Here is a 23,116-nt window from a genome sequence, read left to right on the forward strand (position 1 = left end):
CTCTCTCTCTCTCTCTCTCTCTCTCTCTCTCTCTCTCTCTCTCTCTCTCTCCCCCTCCCTCCTTTCTTTCTTTCATCATGCACTTTGGTACTACTCATCTCCCCATCCCTTTGCATCTTCCCTTCACTCTTGCGACATCCTACCCCCCAGTCAATACAAACAGAAAACAAATAAAAGCATCTCATTGTGGAAGCTGTAGTGTGTCATACAGTATACCCCTTTGTCCATACAGCTTTACTTGCAAATGTTCATTGCCATGACCTGTTGGCCTGGCGCAAGGCCCCTAGTTTCTACTACACTATCAATACTGGATCTTCACAGGGACTCATCTCAGATACCCTGTTGCTGCCCGGTGTCACAGAGATCCTGCAACTTTCGATCTGCAGGACTTGCCTAACAGATCATAGATGGGATTTATTTTGGATCAGATAAACTCAAAGCCCTGAGTCTGGTAGCTAAGTTGGTCAGCCCACTAGCTCTCCCACTTCCACAGCACCAGGGCCAGCTCTCTAGCACTGGCCTTAACAGCTCACTTAATGCTGTAACTGGCAAGGGGTGGGCCAGCTCTCCAGCTCTCATTACCCTAGGGCCAGCTCTCTGGTCTGCCATAGATGACAAGGGGTGAGGAGAGGGTGTTGGGTTGGAGGGCCCTTGTCTGCTCTGCCACTGGGAGATTGAATGCGCTACTCAGGGAAGGTGACTAGCCTGGGACTTGGGGAGAGGGGAGGAAAGAGGGGAAAGGGGAGCTCCGGCTAGTCCCGTTGGGGATAGTTCTTGGTTTAACAGTGGCAGGCTTGGTGGCAGTTGTGGCTGGGAGCACAGAGAGGCCTTCTGTGGGAGATTAGGCTGCAGCTCCGTAGGCAAAGGCCTTCCTCATGGTTCCCCACAGCAGATCTCAATGAAAAGAGACAGTCTGTGGCTGCAAACACTTTATTGTCATGGTGGAAAATGGATGCATAAAACCATACCCAACTTCTCAGGGTGGGCCTGAGATTAAATACCTTTTACAGGGAGGAGTGTCTAGGTAAAACAGTTTATTGGCTAAGTCCTTCAGGCCTCTAGTCACCACATTAGCATGGAGAACTCTGCCTTGAGCCTACATGACCACAGGTCACATCTCTTTTATGTAAGAAGCAGGGCACATATTCCAAGACAGGAGTCTGGCAGAGAGCTGGGAGTCACCTGAGTGTCAGGTGTGTGCCCACAGAGTCCCTGTGACTCAACCTGCTCTACCTTACTAAACTTTATGGCATGGTTTTATGTCCCACAGAAGGGAAAGGCCATCTCTCCCTCATCCATGCCACCACAAGGCAGATGAGGGGGTGGGACAGCTATCCTGAGTGCTGCAGTCAGTGAGGGCAAGGCCAGCTCTTCACAGCCCTGCATGCACACGGAAGACAGTGAACAATAGTAAAGTATCGCATGTACGTATGAGTGCATGTATGAATGAGAACAATAACCATTTACCTTGATTAAATTATCTTTTTACTTAATGTCTAAGGCTAAGGGATCTATTGTTTATTTATTCTTTTTTTAGGGAAAAATACACGATGCATTCTGATGAACATATAGCAAACAAAATCTGACCCAAAAACAGAACAAAACAAAAACTCCAAACAACAACAATGACAACAACGACAACGACAACACCTCAACAAAACAAAACAAAACAAAACAAAGAACCGAGCCACAGTTGTACTGGTTTCATGAGCTCTTCTCTCAGCCCTGCCGCTCCCCTGACCACATCAGGAGAGGCAGTCAGTGGACTTAGACTCATCTGCCTCCTGACTTGTCAGCCTGAAGAAAATGCTTTATTTTACTATTGTTCACCGTCTTCAGTATGAGTGCACACCAAGGCAAGTGTGGGGATAACTAACAGTCGTTAGGGTTTCATTACTAAATTGTCTTCTAGAACTTGTTTGTCTTAGCATATTGCCCATTAGGGCATTTTTTTTTTAGATTTTTCATTCCCCTCTATGTTTTATCCATCTTCTAACTTGCGTGAACATTCCGGAACCATCCATTTGATTAAATAAACACAGTTTAATGTTTTAGGGTGTGTGTAGCTGCTGCTGTCGATTACATTAAATGTAATCAGTTTTACAAAGCACTCTGAGTCCTGCTCCTGTCAAAAATGCCAGTGTGAAATGGAAGATAGCACATGAATCTTTTGGAAAGGGTGTGCTCGCAGCCAACCATTGGACTGAGCGCAGGGTCCCCAATAGAGGAGTTAGAGAAAGGACTGAAGAAGTTGAAGGGGTTTGCAATCCCATAGCAAGAACAACAATATCAACCAACCAGACCCCCCCCCCCAGAGCTCCCAGGGACTACGTCATCAACAAAGGAGCACACATGGCTCCAGCTGCATATGTAGCAGAGGATGGCCTTGTCAGGCATCAGTGGGAGGAGAGGTCCTTGGTCCTATGAAGGCTCGATAGATGCCCCAGTGTAGGGGAATCGAGGGTGGGGAGATGGGAGTGGGTGGGTGGGTGGAGGAACACCCTAATAGAAGCAGGGGGGGGGAGGATGGGATAGGGGGTTTCAGGGAGGAGGGAAAACCAAGAAAGGGGATAGCATGTGAAATGTAAATAAAGAAAATATCCATTATAAAAAGAATATGAATTCTGTACAAGCAAGGAATATATCTTTCTGTACAACATTTTAGTCACAGGGCATGTTTTGCTTTTGTTTTGTTTTGTTTTGTTTTGTTTTGTTTTGTTTTGTGTTTTTCCTTCAAGGAAACAGTCACTTCATTTCAACCTGAATGTTGTTATCAGATTTGTTAAGCCACTAAAAAGCTTTATAAATGATTTTTGGGCATTGCTATATTAGAAATCTGTTCCTTTATAACACAGGAAGTTATAGTAATTCTCTAAAGTGTGCTATAGAGCAGCACAAAGAGATTTCATTGCCCTTTTTATTGAGTCAGCAGAGCTGTGGCTGTGGAGCCATCAAGGCTGAGAGGCCAGAGAAGCCACCGGCTGCTGCTTGGAACTCGGAAGGAACTGTGGACACTGCCGGGTGGGGTACAGATTCTCATTCTGACGTCCTTGAATTGTGACCGTACTGCTGTCATATTACCTATTGGCCGAATTGCTTTCTAAGTCTTGTGGGAGCAGAGAACAGTGATAGGATTAAAGCATAAGCAACAGATAGATAAAAGAAGACAGGCATTTTCCCGTATCAATGATCAAGAAACAAATCATACAGACTTCAACTAATCAGGAGACATGGTGAGTGTGAACAGCTCAGCTTTCTTGAGTCAGGTCTGAGTGCCAGTCTCATTGTGGCTTCTAATTCACACTCTAAGATGGCTGTTCTGGATCCAGACCTCATGTCTGCACTGAGCCAGCACAAACTCTTCTTGAAGCTTGGATGTATCCTTTGTGCTTATGCCCACTAGACATAATTTGCCCATATAGCAAAATGTAGTTGTAAAGGGGACTGAGATGTAAATTTCAGTGTGATGAACTGTGTTCCTAGTTAATAATTAGTTGGTTTTATTACCTCAGTAGGGAAATATGAACATGGGGTACAATTAGCAAACTTGGCCATGATTTTGAAATAGTTTGCCCTAGGAGACTTGCTTATCAGCATTGACAATATTTGCTAGTATTGGCAACTAACATGTTTTTTTTTTTATTTTAATTTTAACAGCTGACGAAATTCTTCTTAAGAACTCGATCTATTTTCTGGATATGCACAATGAGTTTGTGAGTTATCTTTCTTAGTTGCTATAAGAAGAGGACACATATCTGAATGTTGATCCAAGTGCCCTGACACACAGACATACAACAATATTCACAGGTATATTGTCATATTTCAGTCAGAGAGAGAGAAAAAAAAAACTTGGCAGGAAATTTTGCATGTGTCTATACAATTCTATCCTTTAGAACACTGAGCAGGAGGCGGTCCCTAGAGCAAATTATGTGACTCTTTGGAGGGTTGGTGTTTGGGAAGGTGTCTCTCAGCTTTATTTTGTCTACTTTCTTTCATTAATTTGGGGCTTTTTTCATGCATATGTGTGTGGTGTGTGTATATATGTTTGCAATTTGTGGCACATGCATATGTATATATGTATGTGTATATCTGTGTATGTATGTATGTATGTATGTATGTATGTATGTATGTGTGGAGTCCAGAGGTTAATTCTAGATGATTGAATTCCACTCAATCACTTTCCACTTTATTTACTGAGGCAGGATCTCTCACTGAACCCAGAGCTCCCTGTGTTGTCTAAGATAGCTTGCCAGCTTGCTTGAGGAGTCCCTTGTGTCTAATTGCTAGGCACTGGGATTACAAGTTGACTGCTATGTCCTCCTGGCCCTAATGCTGGCTACTTAGATGATTTCTGGGCATCTGAACTCCAGTCCTCTTGCATGCATATCAAGTTCTTTACCACTGAGTCATCTCCCCAGGTCCCAACACGGAGCTTCTATCTTCTGCCCTCACACTTCACATCCTAGCCAACAGGGAGAGGAGGAAAAAGGATGTGGTCTTCTCTCTATAGATACATCTAGGAGTTGCATAAGGATCATTTTACATAGAACTGTCTTTTGTGGTTATGGTTTATTTGCTGTTAATTTTATGAATATAACAGTAGCATAATTACTCTATCACTGATGTATCTATCTATCTATCTATCTATCTATCTATCCATCTATCTATCTAGCTCTGCATTTATCCATCTATCTATCCATCCATTTGTCCATCCATCCATCCATCCATCCATCCATCCATCCATCCATCCATCTATCATCTGTCTATCCATCCATCTATCATATATCAATCATCTATCTATGTCTTTTAATCTCTTTTTAATTCAGTTATTTGTTGAAGACAAGAGATTGTAATGATTACTCAGCCAAAACGATTATGCTGGTTAATTTTATGTCAGCTAGAGTTATCTGACAGAAAGGACCCTGAGTTGAAAAGCATACCTCCGTAAGATCTGGCTGTAGGATGTTTTCTTAAGTAGATTGATGTGAAAGAGTCAACTCACTATGGTTGTGATGGTGGGCTGGTGGTCCTGTGTTCTAGACAAAAAGCAGGTTGGGCCAGCCAGTAAGCCACACCTTTCCATGGCCTCTGATCACCTTCTGCCTCCAGGTTCCTACCCTGTTTTAGTTCCTGTCTTGGCTTCCTTCAATGATGGACTATGATGTAGAAGCCAAATAAATACTTTCCTTAACTTGTTTCATCACAGCAATAAAAATCCTAACTAAGACAACTACTAACTGCAAATGTATTTCCCCCCACTATTATAAGTATGCAATGTATTCCTCTTACTGGGATCCAGGGGCTATTAGTATACATACTTCTGCCCCCTCCACCAATAGCCAACGCTGACTCTCTATTTATGAAATAAATCTTTTCTTTTGTATTGATTTGTATTTTTTAATTACATAAGAACAGAAATCCTAAACAATGAATATTTCCAATCTATCTTTTGTATTTTCTGTGCCCAAAGTGCTTTTGTAGAAGTTCCTTGCAGTACTGTTGTTATGGTCTTGAGTCTCCAGATAAATGAGAACAATTTTCTCTTCTTAAAAATGAGTTTAGAAAGTGCTTCTCTGTGTGGATGGCCTGCAGGCACTCTACACTCAATGCATCCAAGAGAAACCATTAGCCATTATCCTATCACAGCTCCATCAGGCCCTCAGCTACAGACCTCAGCATCACTTGTAATTTTCCCCTGCACACAGCCATTCCAGGATGCTTGCTAATCCAGGTTTTGTAACTTTCCCCTGCACACAGCTGTTCCAGGATGCTTGCCAGGTTGCTAGATTCACTTTTCTTCCCTGGTTGCCACTGTTTCTGCTCTCAGGGCTGTGCCATGGCCGTGACACCCTTGTGGAGCTCTTGCCTTTAGCTCTTCCTCCCCCGAACCTGTCCACTGATTTCAGTTATCTCTTAATTACAGGTCCAGACACACTCTTCCTGCTGCTCTTACTAATTCTGTGGCCACCAATTGTCTTCAGGACAGAATCTCAACTCATTTATCATGTTCACGGCTGAACCCAAGATGGGTCTCCTAGCTTTCTTCTCTTAACTTCCTTCATCCCTTCCCCATGTTCATGTTCATTCATTCCAAATCATTTCATTTTTGCTAATTGTCCCATAAATCCATTCCTCTTCCAGTTACCAGGATCAACATGTTCAGAGACAGATCCAATATTCTTTATTCCAGAAAGGCTTTCCTTACTCATTCAAATTTAACTGCCTCATGTACCACGCTATTACTGGATATGTACAGCTCAGTCTCCTTCTAAATTACTTAACATACAGGATGTCTGTTGACACAATACATTCTAAAGGTGGCAAAGTGCCTATTTGTCTTTGTACACTGACTATCACTACATAGCAGATTTGTAAAAACTCTAGATTATAACTTAAGCAATCATGTTGTCAGTACACAACTGTAAGGCGAACTTATACCTTCACAATTACTGCTGGCCACCATGGAGCAGTGTCCATGCTTGCAGAGAGGACAGAAAGAGCCTCATAATAGAGGTTGGAATGCTACCTTCCTTGTTTCTGAGGTCTCATGGTGTGTCTTGTCTGAAGGATTGAGATCGTAATGAAGTCACTGGTCTCTATCACAAAACATACACAGGACTAAAAGGGGTGGGGTTCATGATAGAGGAAGGCAGATATGGTGCATGGCATAGACTCCTTACTATCCGCCCTATTTGTGAGGGTCACTTGTGGGGAACCGCCCCGCGCTCTCCATTTCAAGATGGTGCTGACATCCGGTGATCGCGCCCAGTAAACAGGGTCCTGCGCAGGCGCCTGACATTCTCCTTGTCCCTGGAGTTACATAAGCATTATANGTCATCTGGTGTGATTGACTGCAGCCTATCAGGGAGTGCCACGTCCTAGGNGGAGACACTCTCCTATATAAGGGGTGTGCCATTTCTGGTCGGGGTTCCCCTTCCTGTAGGCTTATGCTCTCCCTCTCAAGACGCATTAAAGCCTTTCTGCAGAAGGATCCTGTGTGTGCCGCGTTGTTCTTGCTGGCGAGACGGTAGCGCGGGACAGTCACTCACTTATGACAGAGCTTAAGTGTGGGCTGGACACTTCTTGGGCACGGCGTCTTAGCATCATAGGCCTGTGAGTGCCAATTAAAAGAGATGATGCGTTTGGAAAATTGTGTTTCTGCAGCCTGGGAGAGCCACCTCAACATGGGTGACTCGGCGGCTAAAAGCAGGGTCCACTTTCAGTAGTGACACCTGCCAGCAGGAGCCAGCAGGAGAACTTATAAAACAGAGTTTACAGTGCCCTGAGTGTGTGCTCATCTGTCTTGAGTATTGTTAGGGTCACTTGCACATATGGTCCTTCTGAAACAGACACAGCTCAGCTCCTCCTTCCCCAGACTCCTCCTGGGGACTGAACTTAGATGGCCCTGGGATGGTGACATTGGGTTATTAATAATGTGATGATGTTTGTCCTCGAGCCTGGGTTTGAAGGTTTCCCAGTTTACCCAAAATTGTACCTTCCTAGTCACACTATAAATATGGACATCTGTATCGTGAGCACCTTAGAGAATGACCCCTGTATCTCCCCAGTGCTGAGAACACTGATTTGAGTTGAATTGCTTGCATTGCCTGCTTATTATAATGTTTGTAACTACAATCATGATGTGACATTTTTAAGGTTTTATTATTTCCTCTAAGTTCAGTCCCCAGGAGGAGTCTCAGGAAGGAGGAACTGAGCTGAGTCTGTTTTGGAAAGACCATTTTTGAAAGTGACCCTAACAATATTCAAGAGAAAATGTATTACTACTGCATTTTACATCTGCAAAGTTGCTCACGGAGGATATGGAAGTATTGCAATATAACGGAAGCAATGTATTCTACTCTTTTGGGATCTTACACCAAAGTTACTGCTGTGTATTGTCATTAGTTTGAAAGTAAAATCCTTGTACAATGTCATGACATTTACTTAATAGATTATTTGTCTATACATGTTATCCCTGGATGAAATGTCTCACAAAATCAACCCTGAATTCTGATTCACACGGTTTCCAAATGTTCGTAGTCTGGCCTTCTGATACAGAACCCATCTCTGCCATTTCAAATGCCAGTTTTCTTGTTTAGAGACAAGGTTTCTAAGTGTACGCTATTATAGGAGCATGTTTACGCTGACCGCTGGGATTGAATACAGAAATGTGCTCTTTGGGATGTGTGCTGGCTCAGCGTTTTCCTCCCAGCCCTTCAAAGAGCCCTTTGTGTCAGTTCTACACAGTTCCTATTGTTAGCTCTTTTTCTCTATTATCTGCTCACATGAAAGGGAGTCCAGTGGATTGTTTGTGTCTTGTCTTTCATGCCCTATATGAAGCCATCTTCTGTAAATCCAATGGGAATTGTATGCAACACACAGGGATTTTACTAAATTTTATGATAATATTTATAAGGACAAAAACTTCAAACATATTTGATTATGTTGAGATGTCACCATTTGTGTGTTTGTCTGATATATGAGGTACACAATTGTATGTATGAGTGTATACCCAGCATCTACTCACTATGCACTGGTGTGCTACTAAATGTATTGACAATAGAAAAGAACCCTCTAGTGTTTAAAGTTTTCTAATTTCTGTAGCTTTAAATTCTCCCACTATGGGTCATTTCAAGCTACAGTGTAATGTTATTGAACACACAGAAACAATTAAGGTAAATAATTATGAGAACATAAAATATAATAATCAAATAATAATGAAGATAATAAAATATACTTATGCATTGAGTATTTTTAACCTTTTCTACAATTTTATCTTTAAACCTTTAAACATTAAAATATAATTACATTATTTTCCCCTTTCCTTCCTCTAATTCTTCCCTTGTATGCACATCCCCTTTGATCCCTCCCCAAATCATGGAGATTTTTTCTTTAGTTGTTGCATTTATATACATATGCACGCATCCATATATACATACATACAAATAAATAATTATAGATGCCTAAATACATAAATACCACCTACTTCATTTGTTTAGTGTTATTGTATGCATATGATTTCAGGGCTCACTACTTGATGTTGCATAACCAATTAGGAGATTCATCCCTGGGGAAGACTTCTTCAATTCTCAGCATTCTTAGCTACCCGTAGTTCTTTGTCTATGGGTGAGGCCCTGTGAGATTTCTCCCTTCCATGTTGGCATGCCTATTGGTGTTGTGCTTGTTCAGGTCTTGCTTAGCCAGCCACATGTTTGCAATGTCATGGGTAAAGATTTCCTGCCATTTCTAGAAGACCTAATGTCACAGTACCATTAAAATTTGACCCCTCCACTTCTTTCCCTTTTGCTTGTGTCTATTGGTAGTCTGTGGTTACTACTTGATTTGTAGTGTGCCTGTTGTATGTGTCTATTCCTGCCCAAGTGCTTGCTGATGTCTGACTGTTCCTATGCATCTCTGGGTCTGTTCCTAATAGAGGGCTTTGCTCTGTATTTATTGAACAGCACAGAAAACATGGCATGGAGAGGGGTTGAGGAATTCTTTAAAGAAATTGCTAACAGAATTTTTCCAGAGGAAGGTTTACTGAGTCCAGCTGACTCAGAATTAGCAAATGTGACTGAAAACAGACAATATTTGCAGCATTGATGTTAGATATTTGTTTTATAAAGTTGCTTCCAACTATGTTGGCTACCTTCAGCAAATGATTACCACAACACACATAAGTTTTTTCTGGGTTAGTGGTACATAATTTGTGGTAAAGCCCTCTATTAGGAACAGACCCACTGACACAAATTTATGAAAACACTTTTTAGCTTCCAAAAGTCTGAACTCATACTCAATCTCACAGCCTAGTTAATGGCACACCTTCAGATCATTGAAGAATAAGAATTTATCTTGCTGCCTTACTGTGTACTCCACCAGTTTCAGCTTCACCTACCTTTAAGAGAACAATGTAACAACGACACTTTCTTGTCTCAGATTTTTCCATGGAATCAGCTTTGACAGCCTAAAATAATGCCTATGACAGACCTAGTCTTGCTCTCTCTCTCTTCTGCTTGTGGGTCAGATGTAAGCTGTCAGCTGCTGCTTCAGGTCATATCTGCCTGCCTGGCACCATGATTCCTACCATGATGATCATGGACCAACCCTCTTAAAGTTCAAGCAAGCTTACAATTAAATGCTTTCTTTTATAAGTTGACTTGGCCATGGTGTCTCTTCACAGCAATAGAACAGTAACTGAGACAATACCTAAGACTTAATATGAAGTTCTGCTTGACAGAGTACAGATTCATTTGGTAAAAATCTGTACTTAGGCAGCACAGCTGGTTGGTTGCTTCAGAGTTCTGTAGACCAGTTCTTAAAGTTTTGCTACAAACTCTACCATTTATTATCTGTGTGAATTTGGACTGGTTACATAATATCTCTGTACTTAGTTTTTAAATTTTTAAATTTTTTTTGGCTGTAAAACAAGTATTTTAGCACAGATGGTCCCTTACTTCCAATAGTTGAACATAGGATTTTTTGACTTTGTGGTGGTGCAAAACTGACACATGATTAGTAAGACTTATCCTTTGAGTTTTGGATTTTGATCCTTTTCTGAGCTGCATTTAGGCACTATGATATGACTTTGTCATTCCCAGCAATGGTGGTGACACTGAAGGTGAGAAATCAGTCAGTCAAATAATCACGTGGAAAAAAAATCCCCTGTATTCTGCTAAACTATTATGTTTGGTAGGTTATATACTACATTAATTTGATTTCCATTACTGTAACAAGATACCAGAGGCTGGGTAATTTGTAAAGAAAAAAACCATTTGCTTCATGTACTGTTCTAGAGGTTAAAGGGCCAGGCACTGTCCTCTGACTGGCTGCAGAGAGGACATGACATTATTCTCATGATGAATAACATCAAAAGTTGGAAGAAACACATTCAGAAGAGACTACATGGTGAGACAGGGGCTAAGCCTGATTTTTTTCTTTTTATAACAACCTCTTCTTGCAGGAGTAACTCACTCCCTGGCACCATCATTAATCCCTCCCATGGGCTTTTAGTGACCAATTATTTCCCAGCAGACCTTACTTCTTAAGGATTCCTTTATCTACCACACTCTTACAATAGGGACCGTGCTTCCAACACATGAAATTTAGGGGGACAAATGATATCCAAACCATGGCAAGTATATTATATGCATTTTTGATATAAAATTTCAACAGAAGATGGATTTATCACATGAATCTCTATCATAAGCCCAGGTGATTCTGCTATACATATTACATTGTTCTGAAGATTAAGTCCATTTATGCAAAATATTTGGAATAAATATTGAAACACCATAAGCTCTACAGTTACTGTCATTTTAGGTGAGTAATATATATACCCAATGTTTGAATGAGTCTCATAAGGGCCATCTTCTTTTGTTCTTCTCTTTTTCTTTATCCTATTCTCATACAATACATCCTGACCTCAGGATGAAGTGTGCTCTCCTACAATATAATCTTGGCTCCGCCCCTTCCTGCCCATTCTCCCAACCTCCTCTCTCCCCCAGATCCACTGCTCCTCCATTTCCCTTACGAAAAGAGTAGGCCTCTCAATGATATCAACCAAGGTATAATGAGACCAGGCATAAACTTCCATATCAAGGCTGGGCAAGGCAACGCAGTAGGAGGAGAAGGGTCCCAAGAGCGGGCAAAGGAGTCAGAGATGCTCCACTCCCTCTGTTAGGACCCCAACAAAACCCCCAAGCTGAACAACCACAACATGTTTGCAGGGGACACAGCATAGAGCCATGCAGGCTTCATGATTACCACTTCAGTCTCTGAGAGCTCCTATGAGCTCTGCTTAGTTGAGTCTGTGGGTGGTGTGTTATCCTAGTAAAGGACCATTTCCTTTTATGAGCTCTGGACCAACTGATAAATAAGAAAGAACAATGAAACAGATGGAGAAATTTGAGTATTCCCCTAAAGGCTGACAAGTCTGGACAATTGGCCTAGCCCAGAAAGTTCAGGTTAGATAGAGCCACTCTTCCGTAGGCCTCCCTGGAAACCTAACACAGTCTCTTTAGAGTTAAATATTTTCCTCATGTAGTTCAGAACAGAGTTGAGAGCATGCCAGTTGAAGGAGGGTTGACCTCAAGAGCCAGTGGAAAGGAAAAGGCAGGGCCTCTTCACCTGCATTTCCCCTCTTATTTGCCAAGAAAACTCACTTATTGTTTGTAAGAGGAAATGTATAGGACATAGGATCCAGAGATACCTTCCAAAGTAACTCCTTCTCTGAGGTAGGAAACAGTAAACAAAAGGCAAAGGCTCGGTTTGTGTTATAATTTCCCCCTGTTTATTGAAAATAGATTCTTTCATCATACAATATATCTTGATTATAGTTTGGTTCCTTTCTGTACCACAGAATTCCTCCCCACCTCTCCACCCCTCTGGATATACTCCCTTTCTGACTTTCATTAGAAAAGAACAGGATTCTAAGAGATAACAACCAGCATGACAAAATAAAATATAGTAAAATAAAGTAAAACTTAATTGTGTTGAAGTTGATCACAGAAACCAGAGGAAAAATAACCAAGCACAGACAGAAGAGTCAAGAACCTACTAATTTTTACAGTCAGGCATCACATAAAAAGTACTAAGCTAATCACATGTATATTATATATATATATATATATATATATATATATATATATATATCACATATATATGTACATATGTATATGTATATGTATATATGTACATATGTTTTATATATACATATACATACATGTGAGTGTATGCGTGCACACGTGCACGCGCGCACACACACACACAGAGTGTAGACCTTTGCTCACTTCTTCAATCTCTGTGAGCTCATATGCTCCTGCCTCATTGAGTCAGACAACCTTGTCCTCCTGGTGTCCTCCATCCCCTTTGGCTCTTACAATCTTTCTGCCTCCCCTTCCAAGGGATTCCCTGAGCTCTGAGGGGGAGGGATTTAGAGTCTCTTTCCACATATTGTCTGGTGGAGAATCTCTGCATCTCTTCCTGTCTGCTACCTGAGAAAACCTCTTTGATGATGACTGGATAAGGCACTGCCTATAAGTATAGCAGAATATCATAATATTAGGAGTCGATACTTTTTTGACCAAAGTATTGTGTTTGGTTTTACACTTCTCATGGAATGGTCCTTAAGTCACACAGACATTGATTGACTACTCTCACAAGTTCTGTGCCAACACTGCCCTAGCATATTTTGCAGACAGGATCAATTGTAGGTCAAAGGTTTTGTGGCTGGCTTGGTGTCCATGTGTCTCTTTGGGTACCTTCCTGTACCAAACAGATCAGAACATATGGGTGAAGGTTCTATGTAGGTACTAGTTGACTTCTCCATGTTCAATAAGTTGTGTGAGACTGTCACACTGTCAGCTTGTGGAAAGCAATCCTTTCTCTTAGCAATGGTCTGAGTTTGTCTTAGTCATGGTTTCTATTCCTGCACAAACATCATGACCAAGAAGCAAGTTGGGGAGGAAAGGGTTTATTCAGCTTACATTTCCACATTGCTGTTCACCACTGAAAGAAGTCAGGACTGGAACTCAAGCAGGTCAGGAAGCAGGAGCTGATGCAGAAGTCATGGAGGGATGTTCTTTACTGGCTTGCTTCCACTAGCTTGCTCAGCCTGCTCTCTTATAGAACCCAAGACTACCAGCCCAGAGATGGCACCACCCTCAAGGGGACCTCCCCCTTGATGACTAATTGAGAAAATGCCTTACAGCTGGATCTCATGGAGGCACTTCCCTAACTGAAGCTCCTTTCTCTGTGATAACTCCAGCTGTGTCAAGTTGACACAAAACTAGCCAGTACAGAGTTATTTGGAGATTTCCATGGAACCTCCTTGGCCAACAACTCAGTTGAATATAAGTTCAATATAATACCAAGTTCTGCCAGTGAAGCCTCACCTGGTAACAAGATTGGCCAGTTTAGACTCTGTATCCCTCATTACTAGGAGTCCTCATTAGGATCACCTTCAAAGATTCTAGGACGTTTACTTTGCACTAGGTTTCTACACTACCCTCAAATGTCCCCCAAATTCAGCTGTCTTTCCACCACACTCTACTCTCTCTTCACTCCATGTCCTGCACCACTGATTCCCCACTTGTCCCCACCCACTCCCAGTTTCACCCATAAAATCTCTTCTATTTTCTCTCCCCCAAGAAGTCAAAGGAAGACGTGGTATAGTGATTTTATGACAAAGCATTTAATTTGCTTGCTCAGGACACTAAGATGCTGAGTTCAGTCAAAGGTGATGAGGTCCGCGGAAGTGCAATATCAGTGGAAGACATTCCCTCAGCAAACAGTCAAAAGGTGTTAGGTCACCTTTGGTGCCTCTGGCCACTCAGCAAATGCTGAACTCATGAGATCTGTCCAACAGGAGCTGCAGCTACAGAGACACTGGTCAGGGCAGAGAAGAAACAGCCCAACAGGGTCTGATTGCAGCAGGCAGGTAGTTATAGGAAAATTTGGGAGAGGGGCTTTGGGAGTTAGCTCTACTGCTACGTAAAGAAGAGTAGATGAAAGACAAATAGATTTGTGGGCAAACAAGGACACACACACACACACACACACACACACACACCCTTTCCTTAATGCTACTCTGCTACTCTGCTTCTGGGCTATTTGGGCTGTGTAGATCTACACACCTTCTCATGTGACATGTTTTGAGCATTGCTGAGATACAATCCCTGTGTAATTGGAAAAAAAAAAAAAGCAAGAGGAAGGAAGTTGAAAATCAATTTGCATCTCTATGCATCTTGGCCCATACTCACTATTCAGTTCAGCACCTTCTGCCATTCTTCTGGGAGATGCATGTTTAGACTGCTCCCCAACTGGGTCAGATTGTCGCCTCTGTTCCCTAAGTTCTGTTGTCCCGTGGGAGACAGATCGAGGTAACATTTAGACTCAGAACTCCATTTAGAACAAGGTGATCAGCACTGATACTTTCCTGGACAGCTTCCACCTCTGGCTCCTCTTGAGGGCTCTGTCACTCAATCCATCTCATCTATCTTCTGTTACCACTTTGTGCTATTCCTTATTCTGTCCAATGCCTTTATTGCCCTTAAACACCAGCCTGTGTCTTCAGTCTGGCTTACAGGCACATCATAGGAGCTTATATGAAAATCCATTGCTGTGTTGTTGCTCAACAAGGTTTTCTTCAGCACATTTCATGTTCAGGGTTATTCAGGGCTCACAAGCCATTTCTGGATATTTTGAGAAAAAAATATTAAGGAAATAGAAACTTTGGGTTACATTTGCTTTCTAGAGAATTGCAAGGCCAACAGATGGGCACCATTTGCTTTCAAGGTCTGGTATGAGAATTTGTTTTATAGCAGGGAGACTAAGAACTGCGTGGCCTGGCATGAGATCATGATTCAAAGTAACCTGATAATTCTATGGTGTCCAGGGAGCTGAAGCCTACACAGGAGTGGAACATTACTGGGCTATAGCAAGAGGGGAAGATGTGATTGGCGTGCTTCTTGAAGGGAGCATTAATTTGAATGCAAGAGCTTTTTGCAATGTACGTGTGCTAGGGAACTGAGATGTTCCCTAAATAATGACGTGCACATGTTAAATGACCTCTGGAAAGGGGACAGAGAACCATGGGGATTTTGCTTTACTGATAACAAGTTTGGGCCATACTGGGACAATGATGGAAAGAGTAAAGAATCACTGTTGGTGTTTCTCTGTATCTCCTACAAACAGTTCCAAAAATTCAGTGTTTCCTTCCCTCATAGTATAAATAATATTCGGGTTATATGGGGTATAGCTTATAGCTTGTTTGGTGCATAAACTTTAGTGCCATAGATCAGTAAAATGATGGGGAAATCATATACTGTATGATAAGGGAACAAGTAATTTGTACAGAGACTTTAATATAAAAATTGTTATGAAGTGGTTAGCTAGGTAATAGAAAGAGTCCAGAGAGAATTCTAAGATATTTTAGATTTAGCAGTTACAGAAAGCAGCTAGGTCTGTCAGAAAGAAGGAAGAGGCTGGACTTACTAAAACTTCACGTTTTGGAAGATTCACCAGTGAGTCTGTACTTCTGAGGAAGAGGCTTTGCCTGGGCGGGCCTAGAATCTGTTCAGAGGAGGACACCTGTGGCAGGCTGGATCCTTGCTCCTTGCCCCTGGTTCCTACGTTAAAAGCTGATATCTAATATGTAGATAATTAGATATGTGGCCTTTGAGAGTTATTCTTTGGGGACTCTTGGCCCAGAGTCTTTGTAAAATAGACTAGCGCGATCTCCCTCATTCTTTCCCATGTGTGATGAGAGATTACTCTCCATGAACCAGATGTGTTTCCTAACCAGATATTAAATCCACGAGAGTCTTGATCTTAGAGGTCGCAGTTTTCAGACAGTTTCTGTGGTTCAGGCCGCATCACCTGTGGTAGTTCATCACAGTACACAGAGGGGAGTGAGGCCTGTTGAGCGACCACTGACCTGGCTCATGCTGAGGTCCCTGAATGCTTTTTCCAGGGGCTAAAAAAGTATGTCAGGTGGAGTCAAGCTGCAGCTACAAGAACGTGCTGCAGCTCCATGCTGAAGAGGAGGGATTATCACTTACTAACTGGGGCATCAGCACTGTGACCTGCAGAACAAGCTTAGAGGAAGATCTGAGTTTCTCAGGACAGCATCTCTTCCCACAACTGGAGGGACAAAACTCCTTGAAACTATGATCTGTCTCTGCTCTCAAAGATCGGCCTCACAGGATAATGTGGTGAACAGTTCATCCAACAATTCTGTTAGTCTTCCATGACTGGAGAGAGAAAGAGATATCAATCCCACAGGTGGTAAACCTGAATGAACATCCTGCTCCTTGTTAATTTGTTATTGTTTTATTGTTCAATTGTTTCAGATTTAAAAGGAGATCTCTTCAATCCTTATGGCACTTTAAAAGTGGTTGATAAATAAATGGATTGCATTATCAATATATTTGTCAAATATATTATCAAAATAATTATATTATATTATTAATATAATAAAATTCTAAATATTTTTTCTGAGAAACGCTTCCTCCAAGTTAATCTACCCCCAATTTTCAAGCCAGTGTAAACCCACTTAATTATTTGCTTTTAATTTCAAAGAATTTGGATACTGACAAATTCAGTATATCTGTATATATCTGACTATATCTATATAGTCGAGGAAACCATTTAAAGCTTAGTTCACTGAATCTTGCTTTTATTTGACAAAATGAGTTAGAATGTCATCATTCTTGAATAATCTTTGTAGATTCTGAAATCTTACAAAGGTATTCTAAATATTTACTTTTGTTTAATAACTAGCCTATGCATATTTGCTTTGTATTGACTATGTAAAGAGCACTCTGCAAGATCCTGGAGAAGAATAAATAGATACTGTGATGGCGTAGACTCAACTGGTTGCTGACAGTTGCTGACAGCAAGACCCTCTGCTCTTTCCTGGCAAACAGAGCCTGGATGTTTCTCTTATGTGCATAGTGTTTTGTTTTGTTTTGTTTTGTATTTTGGATAGCTGTCCCCAAACCCTGAATGCCAAATTCCTGGTTGAAACCATTGGCGGTGAAGCGTAGCAGAAGGAAGTTTGATAACTGGATATATCTTTTGAAAGGAATGCTGGGGCCATGTTCTTTCCTTTTTTTTCTCTCTTCTTTTGTTTTCCAGGTGCCACAAGGTGAATAGTCCTCCTCCTGCATCTGCTCTTCTTAGGAAGCACTTTGCTACCAATGGTCCAAGGCAACAAGCCCAGACAGCTCAGAGGCTAAGAGCAGTGGCTGCTCTTACAGGGGGCCCTGGTTCAATTCCCAGCATCCTCATGGTGGTTCACAATTACCTGTAATTCCAGTTCTGGGGATCTGACCTCCTGCTTGAACTCCCTTGGGCACTGCATGCAAACAGTGCGCTTATATATACATACAAGCCAAACATACACATAAAAATAATAAAAGATATGAAATTTGGAGCTATGGAAGCTATCTGAAAACCTAGCTCTAGATAGGTATGATAGTTTCAAGTTGCAATTTCAGCACCCAAGCAAGGCAGTGTTGAGATCACCCCAAGCTACATTGTAAGATAATGGCTCGACAAAATTATGGGATGGGGAAGCAGTTTAGTGATTGAACACTTTGCTGAGCACAAGCAAGGTGGTGGAATGTCATTGTTAGCACTGATAAACAAACAGAGCAGCTATAGAAGTCACACAGCTGCAACAGGAGTGGAGACAAAATCATCCACTGAGTCCGTTATCATGAAAGAGCCTACCTAACTATTTGTTTTTAAACTGAGAAGACAATATTTTTCTGTTTAACTTTGTTTTTTTGAGGGTGGGGTACTCAGTGCTGCTTAATTCTATTATTTTCCTCACTGCTGTGACAAAATAATGGGAAAATGACTTAAGAAAATTTAGAGTTACAGTCCATCGTAACAAGGAAATCGTTACTGCGGGAGCATGAGGCAGCTGGTCACATTGTGTCTCCATCAGGAAGCAGAGAGAGAGAGAGAGAGAGAGATGAATGTTGATGGTCAGCTTTTTCTTACCTTCCCATTCAGTCTAGGAATCAGCTTATGGAATGGTACCAGTCATAGATAGGAGGTGTCTTCCCATCTCAGTTAACTTAATCTAGAAAGGTCCTCTGATATGGCCAGGGATTTGTTCTAGGTGATTCTAGATTCTGTAAAGTTAGTAACTATTGCTTTCTGCTGACCAAGATTTTGAAATAACAGTGTTTCTATGGATTGTTAATATATATTTAGCTCTTTGCAGCCCTCAGCTCCACTTGTGCAAATTCAGTTAGGTAAGCTCTGAAAGCATTTGCATCTGTATTGGCTATGCACATATTTCTCATGGCCACTGCTGCAAGACACACACACACACACACACACACACACACACACGACCTTTTTACATAGATTTTACATTGCATTCAGTGTTGTATTTACTCTAGAGATGACTGGGAGAATGGCAACATGTGTGAGATGCAGAGAATGATGTGTTTCATATGAGAGTTGGATGCCAGCAAAGTGTAGCATTGTGATTCTTGGAATCAATCCTCTATGGTCAGAGAGGGGTGGCTGTGGAAGATCCCAAGTATTGCTTAGGCAGAATCACAGGATTAGGAAGACATATGACCATGCATATTGAGTTTTTTTAAAAAAAAACATTTATTAATTTCAATGCAAGCAATCCACTTGTAAGCATTGATCCCAAATAAATAATCCTTAATGTAGAAAGCTCATTCTGTGTAAAGATTTTTGTTGCAGACTTGTTTATAAATAATGAATAGGTTGAAGGCATTTAATTATTTAACATGGAAAAAGTGTGAATATACTTTTTTTGTGCATGCATACAATAGATGCAAATCAGAAAAAGTAGGCAACATAAATTATGGCTGTATAATTTTACATTTACATGAAATGCCATTTTAACGTTAACAGGATCCAGATAATAAGTGTGCATGCTACAAATTATTCTAGCTTTACTATGTAAGAAGCCTATTAAGTGGAATTAAATAAAAATGAGTTTGCAATAGCTTTCATTGAACATAAATATTATTTTCTTCTCTTAAGTTTTCATATTTTGTAACTTTTTTGTTACACTGAACTAACATTCTCTTTGTTGTAATCTTTCAGGGGAGAGATTCGCAATTCCAGAAAAAGCTTGTTAGACACTTTCTGGATAAGATTACTTACCTTCAAGTTCTTTAAAACTCAACTGCTTTTATTTTTATTTAAAAATATCAAGCTACAGCATAGGAAGGTTTTTCCTTTTTAGTCTAAGTTTCAAATATACAATGGAAGACAAAGGAACTCTGCAATATATATATTTTGTTCTTTCTCCAGTTGCCAGTAGGACAATGTGATTGTAACAGGCAATTTTCTGTTCTCAGGAAAACTCGATACATCACATTAGAAATGGATTTCTGTCCAGTGTCTCAGAACATTCCCACTCTTCAGACGGCAGTTGTATTGGCACAATGCTTTCTTACGTATGTTTTCCTTTGGAGTTTTTCTTACTTTGTGTAAAGAGTGCATTTCTGCTGAATATTAGGAGTGGACGGAATGAATTACTTTCTGTAGGGTAGTAGGTGAGGAACTAGGGAGAGAATAACATGAGGAAAAAAAATCAACAACAAGAGCAGGGGGTGGGGTGGGGAGGCACATGCTCACCTCGTGCATTCTGCAGGTTGCTTGGTCAGGATATAGTGACAGAGCACTGTGACCAAGGGAACTTAGCCTTTCATTTGGGGCTTATAGCTCTAGAAAGCTGGAGTCTATGACCTTTGGTAAGGAGCACATCAACAGAAAGACAGGCTGATGCTGGAGCAGTAGCTGAGAGCTTACGTCTCCACTGACAACCAAGTGGCAGAGAGAACTAACTATGAAATGGTGTGAGCTTCTTGAAACCTCAGAGCCTGCCTCTAGCAACCCACCTTCTACAAGGCCATAATACCTCCTAATCCTTCCCAAATAGTCCTGCTAACCGGGAACCAAACACTCAGATATAAAAGCTTATAGGTCCCATTCTTATTCAAACCATCACGTTCTACTCCCTGGCCCCCCCACAGCCTGTGGCCATATCATAATGCAAAATACTCTAACTTCAAACATCTCTATAATCCTTCACAGTTTCAACAGTTGTAAAGTCCAACATCTTTTCTGAGACAAAACAATTATAACCCTGTGAAAAATCAAAAAGCAAACTACATACTTATATCATGGCACGGAATATGTATTTCCATTTTAAAAGAGAGGAATAGGGGCATAGTGAGGAAACACTGGACCAAAGCAAGACTGGAAGCCAGTAGGGCAAATACCAAATCTTGTATTCTTTGCCTGATGTTGAAGTGCGTAAATGGCTCTGTTCTTCCAAATTTGCTGACTATAATTCACATCTTCCACTTGGGCTGGTTTCACTCCCCTATGCAGCTCTCCCAGGCAGATATCCCATGCCTCTGGCACCTCCAACATTCTGGGGTCTCCAAAGCAATCCAGGTTTCACTTTTGCAGCTTCACACAATGAGCTCTCAGTTTCTGCTTCCAAATTTCTGCCTTGGCTTCCCTTAGTAAAGGAGTATAATCTGGACATGCAAACTAAATAAACTCTTCCCCCAAGCTGCTTTTTCATGATTTTATCCCAGCAATAGAAATTAAATTAGGACACTCTGGCAGTGGTGTGCACAGGGAGAGCGGTAACGCATAAGATTCACTGTAATTGTAGCTAGGGTTTCAGTGTGTTATTTCTCAAGGGGTCACGTGTTCATAATCCCTATTGTGACATTATAACTGGGTGAAAACTCAGTGAGAGTGTTTAGAAGTGAAATTTTTGGGGTGTTGTTCAGAATTGTATAAGACCATCAGGGTGTAGCTTCCCACGAAGAGCACTAGAGCCTCTTCATACGAAGAAGAGAGACCTCAAGAGATTCATCTACGTGTCCTCCTGGGTACTTACCATGTGATGCCCTTCACCATCTTGGGGCACTGATGACAAAAAAAAAATATCATCGTTACATTGGTTCCTTGACTTTGGAACAGATCTGACAACTCTCTCCTTTCTTTATAAGTTCAGTAGCCTCAGTTGTTCTATTGTAGGAGCAACCATGGACTAATACATATCTGCGAAATGTTCTCCATATACTAGTCATGTAGTAAGTCGTATTCATGTATTCACAATATTACCTTGTATTCATGTATTCACAATATTACCTTGACTTGTAGGGCATAGCATCTGAGACCTATAAATGAAGCGATTTACCCATAACCACACATCTAAATGATGGTGGGATCTGAACCCAGGCTGACATCAGAGTGCATGTTCAACCACTCCATGTGCACGCCAACAGAACATATGACCTTACAGAGTTGTTTAGAATTGCTTTGCCATCTCTAAAAGTCACTTTAAAGCAGAGAGTCTCAACTTTCCCAATGCTGTGACACTTTAATACAGTTCTTCATGCTGTGGTGACCCCCCCCACCAATAAAATTATTTTTGTTGCTACTTCACAACTGTAATTTTGCTACTGTTATGAATTGTAATGTAAAGATCTGATATACAGATGGTCTTAAGTGACCCCTGTGAAATGGTCATTTGATCACCAAAGGGATCAAGTCCTACAGGTTGAGAAACATTGCTTTAAATAGTGCTTTAAAACATCTTGTTTGGAGGCTTATACATCTGACACTCTTGACTGCCTGTCTGTGAGTCATGGTCCAAATTTCTCTACTCATTTTCTCCCTTGCTGGTGACTGCCAAAGAAGAAACTTACTCTCCACAGATTTAGGAATCATGCCTGGGCTCACTTCTGTCCACAGATGGGAAGATTTCCCCAAAGACTTATAGGAAGGTTAGCTCTTTATTGATGATAAGCCCTAGACAAGTTATAAAAAACTTCTCAACTTTTCTATTTACCCCTTTTCCTCACTGTAAGCATCTTCAGGCAGACATAGCCTGCAGAGCTGGGATAGATATTTTGTAACCATGCAGAAAAGGTCAAGGGATCTTAACACCACACTTCACACAAAGTTGCCAAATCAGGGCCAACAAGTTTCATGCTGACAAAAACATGAAATGTCTCAACCCTCCACCTTGATACCTGTGTTGCTATTAGTTGTAGCCAAATGCAGCCCACTTAACATAAAGGTGAACAACATTACTGAAAATACCCAAAATGCGGTAAATTCTAGTTTTGCCTTCCACGAGAGACATGAACAAATTGTTACAGCATGATATCCTACATACAAAGGTCTAAAAACAACAAAAATACAAACAAACAAACAAACAAACAAACAAACCCACCTTGTACAGAAAACAGAAGGAGTTCTCTTGGACAGCACGATAAAGGGTAATTGCTATAATGAGTCATATAGAAAAATCTCTCTAATAATTGAAAGCTGTTCAGTAACTTTCCTGTTCAGTATGGCATTTTACTTCATCCTATTTACTGCTGACACATCCCTTGAATCATCATTTGGCTACGCATATTAGTTTCTTTGGCCTTACCACAAGTTGAGTAGCTTATCATGGCACATATCATATTTATTCCTTCACAGTCTCATAGCTAGATTTCCAAAGTCAAAGTTCTGGCAGGCCATACCCTCTTTGAAACCACGTTAGAGACTTTGTTCCATGCCCTTCCCATAGCTTCTG

General features: G+C 41.1%; 1 long non-coding RNA gene across 1 annotated transcript in view; it reads left to right on the forward strand.

The window, feature by feature from the left end:
* Nucleotides 1–23,116, forward strand: part of LOC110331000 — a 57,138-nt gene that overhangs the window by 29,311 nt on the left and 4,711 nt on the right. Inside the window, exon 2 of the long non-coding RNA XR_002380979.1 lies at nt 2,930–3,026. This is a non-coding gene — a long non-coding RNA (uncharacterized LOC110331000). The remainder of the gene's footprint in view (nt 1–2,929; nt 3,027–23,116) is intronic.

Source organism: Mus pahari, chromosome 13 (genome assembly GCF_900095145.1).
Source record: "Mus pahari chromosome 13, PAHARI_EIJ_v1.1, whole genome shotgun sequence".
NCBI classification, from domain to species: Eukaryota; Metazoa; Chordata; class Mammalia; order Rodentia; family Muridae; genus Mus; species Mus pahari.